The sequence below is a fragment of the Acinonyx jubatus genome, chromosome B1 (assembly GCF_027475565.1).
Source record: "Acinonyx jubatus isolate Ajub_Pintada_27869175 chromosome B1, VMU_Ajub_asm_v1.0, whole genome shotgun sequence".
NCBI lineage: Eukaryota > Metazoa > Chordata > Mammalia > Carnivora > Felidae > Acinonyx > Acinonyx jubatus.
The window spans coordinates 84,653,817-84,668,920 of NC_069382.1; positions in this window are offsets into that span (position 1 = coordinate 84,653,817).

Genomic DNA, 15,104 nt, shown 5'->3' on the forward strand with positions numbered 1-15,104 from the left:
GTTTTAAATGTTTAGATTATTTCTTAACAGCCATGTGCTATAGCTGCTGCTATTGTTCCATTTTACAGAAGGGAAAACTGAGGCATAGAGATGTTAAGTAACTTGCAGTAATAGTCATGGAAGTGGTAGAGGCAGAGTATGAAGCCAGATGGCTGGGCCCCAGGCCGTTCTCTTAACCACAACTGTGGGATCTCCTCTCTCCTCCGCCCCTTCACATGTTAAGACCATCAGTGAATAACCGGAGCCTTCCTTTTCCTTGATCATTTGCTTAGCCGGCCAATCAGCCGGTCTCCCCGACCGTGGTCCCTCCTTGGGCCAATCCGTGGGATACACAGACCAGCTTCCCATGCTTTTATTCTCATTGCTTTCTGCCCTGGTCCAGAGCTCCAACACCTCTCTACCTGGATTTCTGCCATAGCCTCTCTGTCCCATCTTATGTTTCACTCCTCACTTCCACCACGTGAAGCTTCCTCAGTGATGAGACTTCCCTGTTCTTGCCCGAGGATGGTGGCACCGGGAGGGCCAGGTGGTGGGAAGGAGCTGGGCTCTACAGTGAGACTGATTTTTTGGTTTGTATTTTTATTTTTATTTTTTCCTATTTTGCCCATAGCCTACACTCTCCCTTCTGGCAGCCACCAGTTTGTTCTCTGTATTGATGTGTCTGTTTCTATTTTGTTTGTTTTGTGTCGATGTGTGTTGTGTGTGTGTGTGTGTGTTTTGTTTTTTAGATTTCACACAAAAGTGAAATCATATGGTATTTGTCTTTCTCTGACTTACTTCACTTAGCATCATACCTTCTAGGTCCATCCATGTTGTCACAAATGGCAGGATTTCATTCTTTTTAATGGCTGATCAGTATTCCATTGTGTATAAATACCACGTCTTCTTTATCCATTCATCCATACATCAATGAGCATTTTGGTTGTTTCCATATCTTGGCTATCGTAGATAACACTGGAGTGAACATAGGGGTGCATACGTCTTTGGAATTAGCGTTTGGTTTTCTTTGGATAAATACTCAGAAGTGGGATTGCTGGGTCATTTGGTAGTTCGAGTTCTAATTGTTTGAGGAATCTCTATACTATTTTCCATAATGGCTGCACCAATTGACAACTCCCACAGTGCATGAGGGATTCCTTTTCCCCACATCCTTGCCAACATTTGTTTTTTCTTGTCTGTCTGACTGTAGCCATCCTGACAAGTGTGAGGTGGTTATCTCATTGTGGCTTTGGTTTGCATTTCCCTGATGCTTAGTGATCTTGGGTACCTTTTCATGTGTCGATTGGCTATCTGTATGTCTTCTTTGGAAAAATGTCTGTTCAGGTTCTCTGCCCATTTTTAATGGATTGTTTGCTTTTGAGTCAACCTGGTGTTAGTTAGCTTTGGCACTGTCTGTGTGACTTTGGGCTCTAGGTTGCACTCTGGCAAATGTGGATAAAACCCGCTGCCCAGGGTTCCTTGGGGATTGAAAAGATTGCATGATGCATGCTACCCCTCCCTCCTCCTTCCTCCAGTGCAGACACTGGCACCTGCCTATCTTTCGAAATGCCAGGCTTGCTCCCCCCTTGGGACCTGTGGGTGTCTTCCTCCCAGATAGCTGCAGGACTTTCTCCCTCCTTCAGCTCTTCACTGAAATAAGGGCTTCCTTGGCCACCCACTTAAATTGCAATTAGAATCCCCAAACTATTTTACCTTCCTTTCTTTGTCTCCATACCATGTGTCACCCCTAACTCGCTATGTAATATAGTATCTATCATGCTTGTCTATTGTCTTCTCCCTGTAGACTGTCAGCTCCAGGTGGGCACGTATTTTAGCCTGTTTCCTTCACTGATGGATCTTTAACAGCTGGCTCATAGTAAACATTCAATAAATTGAACGAAGGAATGGGAGAGAATGGCTAAGAGAACTTTGATCATCATCTTAGGTTGAAAAAACCAGCTCTGCCATGTCCTAACTGTGTGACCTGACTTCTTTGTGCCTCAGTTTCCTTATGTGTAAAATTGCGTAAACAATGATGCCTGAAAAAAACTGAAACAAAACAAAAGATTGCGTTTGACCCATGGCGCAAGCTCACTAACTGTGGCCCTGTTGCTTCGGAATGCCATTTTCCGGGCATAGCCAAAGACTACCTCCTTCCAAAAAGTCCCCAACGAAGAGACCATGTCCCGGGAAGCTGGCCTGATTCTTCAGGACCTACCCTCGCCATTCCCCCACATAGTCTGCACCATGTGGACACCGACAGGCCACACCAGGGTATGCAATGCGTGTCCTCGACTGTTCAATGCGTGAAACATCTAGCTGGCTTCTCATGTACATGACAGGCTTTGGGGGACCAGCAAGTGTATCCTAGCAGGTGCATACGAAGCAGTCTCCAAATATCTGATGTGAGAACAACTAAGCCAGCATGTGTTTACGTGAGAAATCAGGTTCTGAGGGACTCTCCAAGATGGCAGAGAAGTAGGGGGACCGGGACTTCCCTCGTCCCTCAAGCACAGCTGTATCGAGGTCAGAACACTTAGAACACCCAGAAACACGGTCTGCGGAGTGACAGAAAAATCACGGATTTAGGAGACAGCTTGGCGAGGCAGAGGTGAGTGTTTGTGAATTGGGAGAGAGAAAGCAGCCGGCAGCATAGGCACGGAGGGGAGGGGACCCCTTCTGTGGAGAGACAAAAGGGAGAGAGCGAGAGATCGGGAAGTGTGGGATTGTATGTGGGCAAGAGAGAAACCTCTCCGGACCGTGGGGAACCTTTCGACCACAGGAGAAAGAAAAGTACGGACAGAGACAGTTTCTACTTTGAGAACAGCCTTAAGAGCTGAAGATCAGAGTTATCAGGGATGCAGGACTTTCTCCAGACCGAAACTGCTGCTCACCTAGCAGGGAGGGCAGCCAGCCCCGGGGCACAGCAGTGATCTCGGGGGGCACTCTGGGAGAGAGCAGTCCCCTCCCTTGAGTACTGTGGGGACAGGGTATATTGCTTCCCCTCAAGAAAAAAAGAGCCTGCAGGCGCCAGCCAGAGGCCTTTAACAGCTAGGCGGAGTGGCACTACCCCAGAACTGGGTTCACACGGTGCAGGATCAGGGTTTGAATCCCAGCTGAGCATCTGGGACACACAGGAGACGGTGGAGCAGGGCAAGCCGCCCACCGATGCCGGCACTGCTCTGTCGGGGCAGCCTGAACAGCGTGGTTTGGGACACCTGATCCAGGGAGGAGAGATCGAAGTTTCACCATTTTTCTCCCCATCACCAACATGGTGGGGCGTCAGGGAACAGGACAGAGGCCCCCCAGTGGAGGCAGGACCAAACCCTGCCCCTCCACGCCTAGTAGCTGCTTATCTACCAGAGTGGGACTGACACGGACCAAACCAGACAACTTCTCCCCCAGGCACCAACAGACAGCTGTCCTGTGGTTTTGCATGTCAGTCTGGTTTTTTTTCTCTTTTCTTTCCTTCTCTTTTCCCTTCTTTTTTCTTCCTTTCTATGCTCTGTTTGTTTGTTTAATCAGGCATCTTTACTGCACATATAACAAACTATTAAAACATGTAAAAGACAGAAACCTAGCCAAATGATGAAATGGAAGAATTCCCCTCAAAAGAAATTCCAGGAAGAAATGACAGCCAGAGAATTGCTCAAAACAGATATAAACAATATATCTGAACAAGAATTTAGAATTACAGTCATAAGACTAAAATTATTAGTCATAATACTAACTAGTCATAAGACTAATAGCCAGACTTGAAAAAAGCGTAGAAGACTACAGAAGATATTGCTGCAGAGATCAAAGACCTAAGAAATAGTCACCATGAATTAAGAAATGTTGTCAATGAGATGCAAAATAAACTAGATACAGTGACAGCAAGGATGGGAGAAGCAGAGGAGAGAATAGATGAAATAGAAGATAGAATTATGGAAAATGCTGAAGCTGAGAAAAAGAGGGACAGGAAATTACTAGACCATGAGGGGCAAATTAGAGACCTAAGTGATTCAATGAAATGAAATAATATTCATATCATAGGAGTTCCAGAAGAAGAAGAAGAAGAAGAAGAAGAAGAAGAAGAAGAAGAAAGAAGGGGGCATAAGGTTTATTTGAACAAATTAGAGCTGAGAACTTCCCTAATCTGGGGAAAGAAACAAACATCCAAGTCCAGGAGGCACAGAGAACTCCCTTCAGCATCAACAAAAACAGGTCAACATCACAACATATCATAGTAAAGCTGGCAAAATACAAAGATAAAGAGAGAACTCTTTATCTGGGGATAAATGGGTCTTAACCTACCAGGTAGACACATAAGGGTAGTAGCAGACCAATCCACTGAAACTTGGCAAGCCAGAAGGGAGTGGCAGGAAATCTTCAATGTGCTGACTGGGAGAAATATGCAGCCAAGAATCCTTTATCCGGCAAGGCTGCCATTCAGAATAGAAAGGGAAATAAAGGCTTTCCCAAACAAAAAACTAAAGGAGTTCATGACCACTAAACCAGCCATGCAGGAGATCCTAAGGGGTTGGGGGGAGGGGGGGGAGAGGTGGGGGAGGGGGACTCTGCGAGTGGAAAGCAGCAAAGACTACAAAGCACCAGAGACATCACCACAAGCACGAAACCTACAGGTAACACAATGACACTAAATCCCTGTCTTTCAATAATCACTCTGAGTGTAAATGGACTAACTGCCCAATCAAAAGACATAGGGTATCAGAATGGATAAAAAAATAAGATCTGTCTATATGCTGCCTACAAGAGACTCATTTTTGACCTGAGGACACCTTCACATTGAAAGTGAAGGGATGGAGAACCATCTATCATGCACCTGGATGTCAAAAGAAAGCTGGAGTAGCCATACTTTTATCAGACAAACTAGGTTTTAAAACAAAGACTGTAACAAGAGGTGAAAAAGGGCATTATATTATAATTACACGTGCTAACCATCGAGAAGAGCTAACAATTGTAAATGTTTATGCCCCCACTGTGGAAGCATGCAATATATAAATCAATTAATCACAAACATAAGGAAACTTATTGAGAATAATACTGTAATTATAGGTGACTTTAATACTCCACTTACAACAATGAACAGACCATCTAGGCAGAAAATCAATAAGGAAACAATGGCTCTGAATGACACATTGGACCAGAGGGACTTAACAGATATATTCAGAACTTTTCATCCAAAAGCAGCAGAATACACATTCTTCTCAAGTGCACATGGAACATTCTCCAAAATCACATACTGGGTCACAAAACAGCCCTCAACAAGTACAAAAAGATAGAGATCATACCATGCATATTTTCAGATCACACCGCTCTGAAACATGAAATCAACCACAAGAAAAAATTTGGAAAGCCCCCAAATACATGGAGGTTAAAGAACATCCTACTAAAGAATGAATGGGTCAACCAGGAAATTAAAGGATTAATTAAAAAATATATGGGAGCAAATGAAAATGAAAACATGACAGTCCAAAACCCTTTGGGATGCACCAAAGTTAGACCTAAGAGAAAATACATTGCAATCCAGGCCTATCTCAAGAAGCAAGAAAGGTCCCAAATACAGAACCTAACCTCACACCTACAGGAACTAGAAATACAGCAGCAAAGAAAGCCCAATGCCAGAAAAAGAAGAGAAATCATAGAGATTAGAGCAGAAATAAACAATATCGAATCAAAAAAACCAACAGAACAGATCAATGAATCTAAGAGCTGTTTTTTTGGAAGAATAAACAAAATGGAAAAACCCCTACCCAGACTTCTCAAAAAGAAAACAGAGAGGACCCAAATAGATAAAATCATGAGTGAAAGGAGTGCCTGGGTAGCTCAGTTGTTTAATCGTCCGACTTCAGCACACGTCATGATCTCAGGTTCCTGAGTTTAAGCCCTGTGTGGGGCCCTTTGCTGGGACCTCGGAACCGGGAGCCTGCTTGGGATTCTGTGTCTCCCTCTCTCTCTCTGTCCTTCCCCCACTTGTGCTCTGTCTCTCTCTCTCTCTCAAAAATATATAAACATTAAAAAAAATTTTAAGATAAAATCACTAATGAAAGAGGAGAGATCACAACCAATACCACAGAAATACAAACAATTATTAGAGAATACTATGAAAAATTATATGCCAACAAACTGGACAATCTGGAAGAAATGGACAAATTCCTAGATACACACTACCAAAAATCAAAAGGGAAGAAATAGAAAATTTGAACGGACCCATAACCAGCGAAGAAATTAAATCAGTTACCAAAAATCTCCCAACAAATAAGAGTCCTGGGCCAGATGGCTTCCCAATGGAATTCTACCAGACATTTAAAGCAGAGTTAATACCTATTCTTCTCAAGCTGTTCCAAAAAAAATAGAGATTGAAGGAAAGCTTCCAGACTCATTCTATAAAACCAGCATTACCTTGATTCCCAAACCAGACAAAGACCCTACTAAATAGGAGAATTATAGACCAATATCCCTGATGAACATAGATGCAAAATTCTCAACAAGATACTAGCAAATAAAATTCAACAGTATTTTAAAAGAATTATTCACCATGATCAAGTGGGATTCATTCCTGGGCTGCAGGCCTGGTTCAATATTTGCAGATCAATGTGGCACATCACATTAATAGAAGAAAGGATAAGAACCATATGATCCTGTCAATAGATGCAGAAAAAGCATTTGACAGAATACAGCATCGTTTCTTAATAAAAACTCTCAAGAAAGTCAGGATAGAAGAAACATACCTGAACATGATAAAAGCCATATATGAAAGACCCACTGCTAATATCGTCCTCAATGGGGAAAAACTGAGAGCTTTCCCCCTGAGATCAGGAACACAACAGGGATGTCCACACTCACCGCTGTTGTTCGACATAGTGTTGGAAGTCCTAGCATCAGCAATCAGACAACAAAATGAAATAAAAGGTATCCAAATTGGCAAAGAAGAAGTCAAACTCTCACTTTTCACAGATGATATGATACTCTACATGGAAAACCTGAAAGACTCCGCCAAAAAACTGTTAGAAATGGTAGATAAATTCAACAAAGTCACAGGATATAAAATCAATGCACAGAAATCAGTTGCATTTCTATACACCAATAATGAAGCAACAGAAAGAGATATCAAGGAATCGATCTCATTTACAATTGCACCAAGAACCATAAAATACCTAGGAATAAACCGAACCAAAGAGGTGAAAGATCTATATGCTGAAAACTATAGAAAGCTCATGAAAGAAATTGAAGAAGATGTAAAACAATTAAAAAACATTCCAAGCTCATGGATTGTCAGAACAATATTGTTAAAGTGTCGATACTACCCAAAGCAATCTACACATTCAATGCAATCCCAATTAAAATTGCACCAGCATTCTTCTCAGAGCTAGAACAAACAATCCTAAAATTTGTATGGAACCACAAAAGACCCTGAATCGCCAAAATAATGTTGAAAAAGAAAACCAAGCTGGAGACATCACAATCCCAGATTTTAGCCTGTATTACAAAGCTGTAATCATCAAGACAGTATGATATTGGCACAAAAACAGACACATAGACCAGTGGAATAGAACAGAGAGCCCAGAAATGGACCGACAAATATATGGCCAACTAATCTTCTACAAAGCAGGAAAGAGTATCCAGTGAAAAAAGACAATCCCTTTAGCAAATGGTGCTGGGAGAACTGGACAGCAACATGCAGAAGAATGGAACTGGACCACTTTCTTACACCATACACAAAAATAAATTCCAAAGGGATGAAAGACCTAAATATGAGACAGGAAACCATCAAAATCCTACAGGAGAAAGCAGGCAGCATTCTCTTTGACCTCGGCCACAGCAACTTCTTACTTGACATGTCTCTGAAGGCAAGGGAAATAAAAGCAGACATGAACTATTGGGACCTCATCAAGATACAAAGCTTCTGCACAGCAAAGGAAACAGTCAACAAAACTAAAAGGCAACCAATGGAATGGGAGAAGCTATTTGCAAATGACATTTTGGATAAAGGATTGTATCAAAAATCTATAAAGAACTTACCAAACTCAACACCTGAAAAAAAAAATCCAGTGAAGAAATGGGCAGAAGACACAAATAGGCACTTTCCGGATGGCTAACTGACACATCAAAAGATGCTCAACATCATTCATCATCAAGGAAATACAAATTAAAACTACAATCACCTCACACTGGTCCGAGTGGCTAAAATTAACAACCCAGGAAACAACACATGTTGGCAATCATATGAAGAAAGGGGAACCCTCTTGCACTGTTGGTGGGAACGCAAACTGAACCAGCCACTCTGGAAAACAATGTGGAGGTTCCTCAAAAAATTAAAAATAGAACTACCCTACGACCCAGCAGTAGCACTACTGGGAATTTATCCAAAGGATACAGGAGGGTTGATTCACAGGGACACGTGTAACCAGATGTTTATAGCAGCACTTTCAACAATAGCCAAATTATGGAAAGAGCTCAAATGTCCATCAACTGATGAATGGATAAAGAAGATGTGGTATACCTGTATATGATGGAATACCACTCAGCGATGAAAAAGAATGAAATCTTGCCATTTGCAACAACGTGGATGGAACTGGAGGGTATTATGCTAAGTGAAATAAGGCAGTCAGAGAAAGAAGGACATCATATGATTTCACTCATATGTGGAATTTGAAAACTTAACAGAAGACCATAGGGCAAGGGAAGGAAAAATAAGTTGCAAACAGAAAGGGAGGCAAATCATAAGAGACTCTTAAAATACGGAGAACAAACTGAGGGTTGATGGGGGTGGGGGGTTGAGGGCATTGAGGAGGGCACTTGTTGGGATAGGCACTGGGTGCTGTGTGTAAGTGATGAATCACTGGACTCTACTCCTGAAGCCAAGACTAACTACACTGTATGTTAGCTAGCTCAACAATAAATTTTTAAAAAATCATGTTTTCAGTTTGCTCATTCATTCAACATATATTTCTTAAGCTTTACTATCTAACAGCCAACTATTCTAGGACATTAACAACTCAGCACTGAACAACAACAAAGTCCCTGCCCTGTGGAGCTTACACATTCATGGGGCCACTAGTCACAAATCAGCCAAAGAATGGCTGTAGGTGACAGGAAAGTGCTGTGGGACCGGGAAGGGGGAAGGAGTGTGGGAAGAGGCGTGCAGGGGCAAGATCGGGAGCCCTGAGGAAGGGAGAGCACAAACCAGGGGGTCTGGGGAGTTTCCAGGTGCAGGAAGGGCTGCAATGAGCCAAGCCCTGAGGTGGGAACTTGCGTGGAGTGTCCGGGCCAGGGTGGCTGGGAAGGAGAAGATTGGGTGATGTGCTCAAGTGCTCAGAGGAAGAGCAGAAATCCAGATCTCTGGGGGGCTTCAACACCGTTTTAAGGACTTTGTTTATTAATTCAGAGTGTAATGGGAAATCAACCCATGATATAAACTCCTTTTGTCTGTTTCTAAAAACAAATCAGCTTTGTCTAACTTAGTTTACTGTAGGTTCCAAAAACACTTTGTTTTAATGTTTATTTATTTATTTTCAGAGAGGGAGAGGGAGAAAGTGAGCAAGGGAGGGACAGAGAGAGAGGAAGAGAGAGAGAATCTCAAACAGGCTCCGTGCTGTCAGTGCAGAGCCCCATGTGGGGCTTGAACTCACGAACTATGAGATAATGCCCTGAGCCAAAATCAAGAATCAGATGCTTAACCGACTGAGCCACCCAGGTGCCCCTGAAAACACTTTTAAAATTTTAATTGCTATTAGCCCATCGATTGGAGTATTCTGAATGACAGAGTGGTAAGAGCTGCTTTCCAGCTGTTGCAGGATCACTCTGTCTGGCAGTTAACAGGTGAACAGACTAGAGTGAGCATGAGGCCAGGTAACTGCAGGAAGAACAAGATGATGGTGGAGGGGAGCAAAGGGACAAGGATAAGGGGTCGGATCTCAGACATACAGTAAAGGCAGAGACAATAGGATTTGCAGAGACAAGATATGGGGTTAGTTATTTTCAAAGATATATTTTATTATTAGTCAGGTATGGTGAGGCTAACACACCAGGAGACAAGTGCCAGTGAAAGACAGTTGGCTATTCACAGTTCCCAAAAGTAGAGAGCACACCAGGATGGAGCCCCGGCCAGGGGCAAGCCACGGGGAAGCATCAACGCCAGTGAGAAGGGAGCAGGGGAAAAGGTGGGCAAGGACCTCCATTATAATTTGGGAAAAAGGAACAGGTAAGGCAGGGTAAGCAGGTTTAGATTGACTACTTTGAATAATTTCAACAGCTGTCTGGAGTCTGGCCCTGGGGTGATAGCGGCCCAGCGTGCGAGAGCCTGTAAGAGCTGAGTATAAAGAAGCTGGTTGCAGTGTGGGCCCTGCAGTGGTGTCTGGGCATGTGAAAAGCATGACTTGTTTGCCGTCTCTTGGACTTGGTAGCCCAGGGTCAGCAAGGTCCCAGATGTCAAAGTAACAGAATAAAAGGATATGCTTAATACCTTGGGAAGTTAGGAGTCGAGGCTAACTCTGAATTTTGATATAAGCAACTGCAAGAATGGGGTAATTACTCGTGGAATGACTTCTGCCTCCATTACTCATACTGGTCTCACCCCAAATCACATGCGCTCTCCGTTTTTAAGTTCCAAAGCAACCCATTAATTCTTCATGGTCCAGCTCCCTCTTGTGGTAAGAATTTGATACTGTTTCTGACATGAAGATGGAAAGCAAGAAGAACTTCAGCAAAAGGATGATTTAACACGTTTCAAAGACAAACCTTGTGCTGATGTACATTCCCATCATCAGGTTGAACTTAGACTCACCAAATGAAGACACCACTTCCAGAACTTTTTTTCTTTTTAAATCAGCCCAAATTTCAAAAGAGCTCAGAACACATTTGAAACCTGCAGTAAACTAAGTTGAACAGGACGTGTTTATTTTTTAAAATAAACAAAAGTGTTTTATGGCATATAGCTCTTTAAAATCTCTATCTGGGTAGAACACAGTTTTCTGCAAAACATGGGTTATAAATTCATTAGGCCTGAATTAATCTAATCTTGTACTTCCCTAACCTATCATATTTCTCTTCTTTTTTTTTAATGAGTTAGCCATGAGTTGTGAGAGTCGTGGATCACCAGGGGGCATTACCTTCTGGTTAACCATATGCAGAAACTATGCAGAACTGAATGAAAGTGCTTAAGATACCTTCACCAATGAGCAGCTTCCTGAGTTTCTTCTAGACTCTAAAATCTAGCTCTTAGCTGAGGCAGAGGAATATAGTTTCTCCAAAACAAGAGAATCTTAAGTAGCTTAAATAAAAAACTGAGTCATATTCAAGCTTGCTATGAGAGCGGGATATACACTGGGGGTAATTGTGTTCATCCCATACCTACTAAAATTGATCCCCAAAAGGAAAATAATTTATCCCAATAGGATGGGGATATTAGAGAAATTTCTCAAAATTTCTTTACACAGTGGAGCTATTCAAAATTTAGCAATTGGTGTGGGTGTGAGTGTATACTGGAATGCCACTTATGTAGGTAAGACTTACAGCCCCATGGCCATGTAGAACACAGCCAGAAACTTGAAAGCAAGTGACTTCTGAGCAGCCAATAGCTATTTCAAAGTTCATGCCCTTTGTTCTGTAGAACTTCCCTGACACAGACACTGAGGAACGTCACCATTCCAGCCCAGAGCCTCTGACCAGTGAGATGTGGGAGGCAGCAAGAGAGAGGGGAGAGAGAAGCATTAGAAAGTGTGGCTGGTTTTCTAAAAGTCTCTTTTACAGTTTTTCAGCACCTTGGCTTAAAAAAACCACGTACTGGGGCACCTGGGTGGCTCACTCGGTTAAGCGTCAGACTCTTGGTTTCAGCTCAGGTCACGATCTCATGGTTCATGAGTTCAAGCCCTGCTTCCGGCTTTGTGCTGACAGCGTGGAGCCTGCTTGGGATTCTCTCTCTCCCTGTCTCTCTGCCCCTCCCCATCTCACGCTGTCTCTGTCTCTCTCAAAATAAATAAATGAACTAAAAAAAAACAAAAAACAAAACAACCCTGTGTACTTTAACAACCTGTCACAAAATACTCAACCACTGCTTTTCCAACTCAGCGAGCAGGGTCACCTGGGAATTTGTTAATTGTGTAGACTCTTGGGCCCCAATCCCAGAGATCCTGTATGTGGGTCAGGTCCCCGGGCAGTACACAGAAAGCCTGGCATTTCTGCTTCACAGTGTAGTCTTGTCAGGGATCTGAGAATGAGGCTCCTGCGTGATTAAGGAAAGATAAAAGTAAGTGGAATGTACTCTGCCTAATGATGATGGTAATTGTTGTCAAAACATAGGCTTCCTCCAAGAACTCAAAAACGGCTCTTTGGGAGCCATTTTAAGATCAGAGCATAGATATCTAAAGTCACCAGAGAAAGAAAAAAAATGGCTGCCAAACCAGCAGGACTTGATTTGATAAAATATCTTAAGAAACGATCCGGATTTGGGAATTTACTTCAAATTCCAGTACAAGAGGTGAAGAAAGTAGACGGGGTTGTAAATAAAGCCAGACTGACCTTGTGTGAATAATGACTAAAGTGGGTGATGGGTACATGGTGGGGAGGGAGGTCATTCTCTAATACTGTGCATTTTTATATGTTTCCAAATCTCCACAATAAAAAAGTGAAAGGAAAAAATAAAATTTCAAAAGGGAAAGTTGACTATAAGCATATCAAAAAACAAGTGTCCCGGAGGCAACCATTACTCATCCTAATTCTGTCCAAGTAATTGCCTTCCTTGAATTTCCTGGTCCCACTGGCAAAATAATCCCTGTTGTGAGTGGGTCTATCAGATAGCATTAAGCATTACATGTATATAAGGGAAAACTCCCTTTGTTCTCATTCCTTGCTCACCAAAGCAATCTTCTGATTGCCAATCTGCCTTCAGGGAGAAAATGCTCTGATCATGCTGGAATGGATGTGACAGTCATAGTCTTCATTACTTGTGACTAAATTGAGATTCTGGTTATCCGTTAGTTGTCTAATTAGTTATCCATTAGTTATGTCACTTAGTTTTCACAATAGAAAACATGGGGCTCCGTTACTACTTGGGAAAGATTACCATCCTAACCGGTTAAAAGGGAAACAAAATACAAAAGAATGCACGAAAAAGACTGTTCATTAATCTGGAAAAACGCACCTATGTTAGATACTCATTTCATATCATCTATAATGCCTTGTGAAGATATATATCTATATATGTGATTAATAGCCATTGTTTTTCTAAGTAGAATTTCATTGACAGTCCCAATCTCATCACAAAGAATTGTAGTTTACCATTTAAGATAATATTGCTAGTAAATCCCCTTAAGCAGGCACACAATATGTGTAAACACATATTGCCACAATCCACTGAAAGGGAATGGATTCTGAGGGTGCTTCTGTGCCTGTCTGACATCCAGTGTCAATCCATGTATTAAATGCTAGCAATGCTAAACCTCTAAGTCTATATCATCTATAGCCATGCAAACACAAGGTTTCAAGGTCCTTCTCCCACTCCAATGGATTGTCTTCCACACCCCCCAGGATGTTTCTACCTCATCCTTCTGTTTGGTGGAACAGCATTTCCTACTATAACCAAAGATACTATTTTTTATTTTATGTGTTTTCTTTCCATTTTTAAAAGCTTCTTTCCATTCCAAAGTCTGATCTGATAACCTGGCATCCCCCCATTGCTGTCCATTCAGCCGTGAGAATTGCTCAGGTACACTGGCCGTTGAACAGGGTTGGAAGAATGGTTCATCCATAGACACAGCAGGACATGTATGACCAGGGTCAGCCTTTTGCAGAGCCCAGAAAGAGGAAAGGTAGTGAGAAAAGCGCATTGAATTTGATGTCAAAAGAGCAGGACTCAAGCCCTATGAGCTTTGTATGCTTTAACACTGTTTCCCCTTTATAAATGAGCCCAGTGCCCCCACTACTTCACAGGTTTAAGTATAATGCAGATGACCCCAGTGACAGACACTGGATTGGCTACCCAAGAGCCATTCACAAACCATTTTTCCCTTTGCCTTCCTGTGCCTAAAATATTCACCTTTCAAGGATCTCTTGCAGACTGACCACCTGACCCGGTTCTGGCCAATGAGATGTTAGAGGAGTGTGGGGGCTCACTGAGGGGAGCCTCCAGGAAAGCCATGTAAAAGAGAGACACTCCACAGGCATGTTGCCTTCATCTCTTATTCCCCCACCCGCCTTTCACCCAGCGACCAGAGTGCTATTTTAAAATAGTAAAGCAGATCATGTCATTGCCCTGCTGAAACCCCTCAATGACTTTACACTGTACTTAGAATAAACACAAACTATTTGCAATGGCCTGGCCCACCTCCCTCTCAGTGTCACTTAGTCCATTTTCCCTTTCACTGTACTCCAGCCAGACCTTCTGTTTCTCAAACTTGCCAAGCTTTTTCCTGGCACCAGGGCTTTCCACCTGCTGATTTCTTCTGCCCAGTGTCCTCCTCCCACTCTTTGTATGACTTGCTCTCTCTTTCAACAGTCAGCTCTTAAGCCATACAGTTCGTGTTAAAGGTGCCTTCCCTGACCATTCCGTCTTGGTAATCCTGCCCATTTATCCTCTAATTCATTGCCCAATTTTTTCATTGTTATCCCTTAGCCCAATTCACAGTTATGTTGTGTATTTGTTTGCTTTTTCATTGTTTGTATTCCATCACTAAACCATGAGCCTCACTGGGGTGCAGCCTCTGTCATTCTTGTTTATGGCTATACCCTTAGCCTCTTGCATGGTTCCTGAGACATAGGAGGCCCTCCATCAACATTTGCTACACAAATGAATGAGTCTTCCCTGTGGATCTCCATTTCCTATATTTTGCTTCTTCATCAAAGGAAATGCGAGGCTAAACAAGAGTTTGCAGCAGGAGTGTCAAGGGCTTAACACAGGACATGTATGACAGTGAGATATGGCTTCCAGGAAGGGGTGATCGGGGGGCCAACTTGGTAGCAAAAACAAAACAGAAGTAAGGGAGCAATTGTGATTGGTTTGAGAGCAGCCCCCGTTACCCCATAATTATCTGGATTCCCATGGCTGTAGGCATTTGAGGGAATCTTGAGAGAAGATGTTTGGGTGTGAGGGCGACCCAGCCAATCAAGGGGAAATGCCTGCTTTC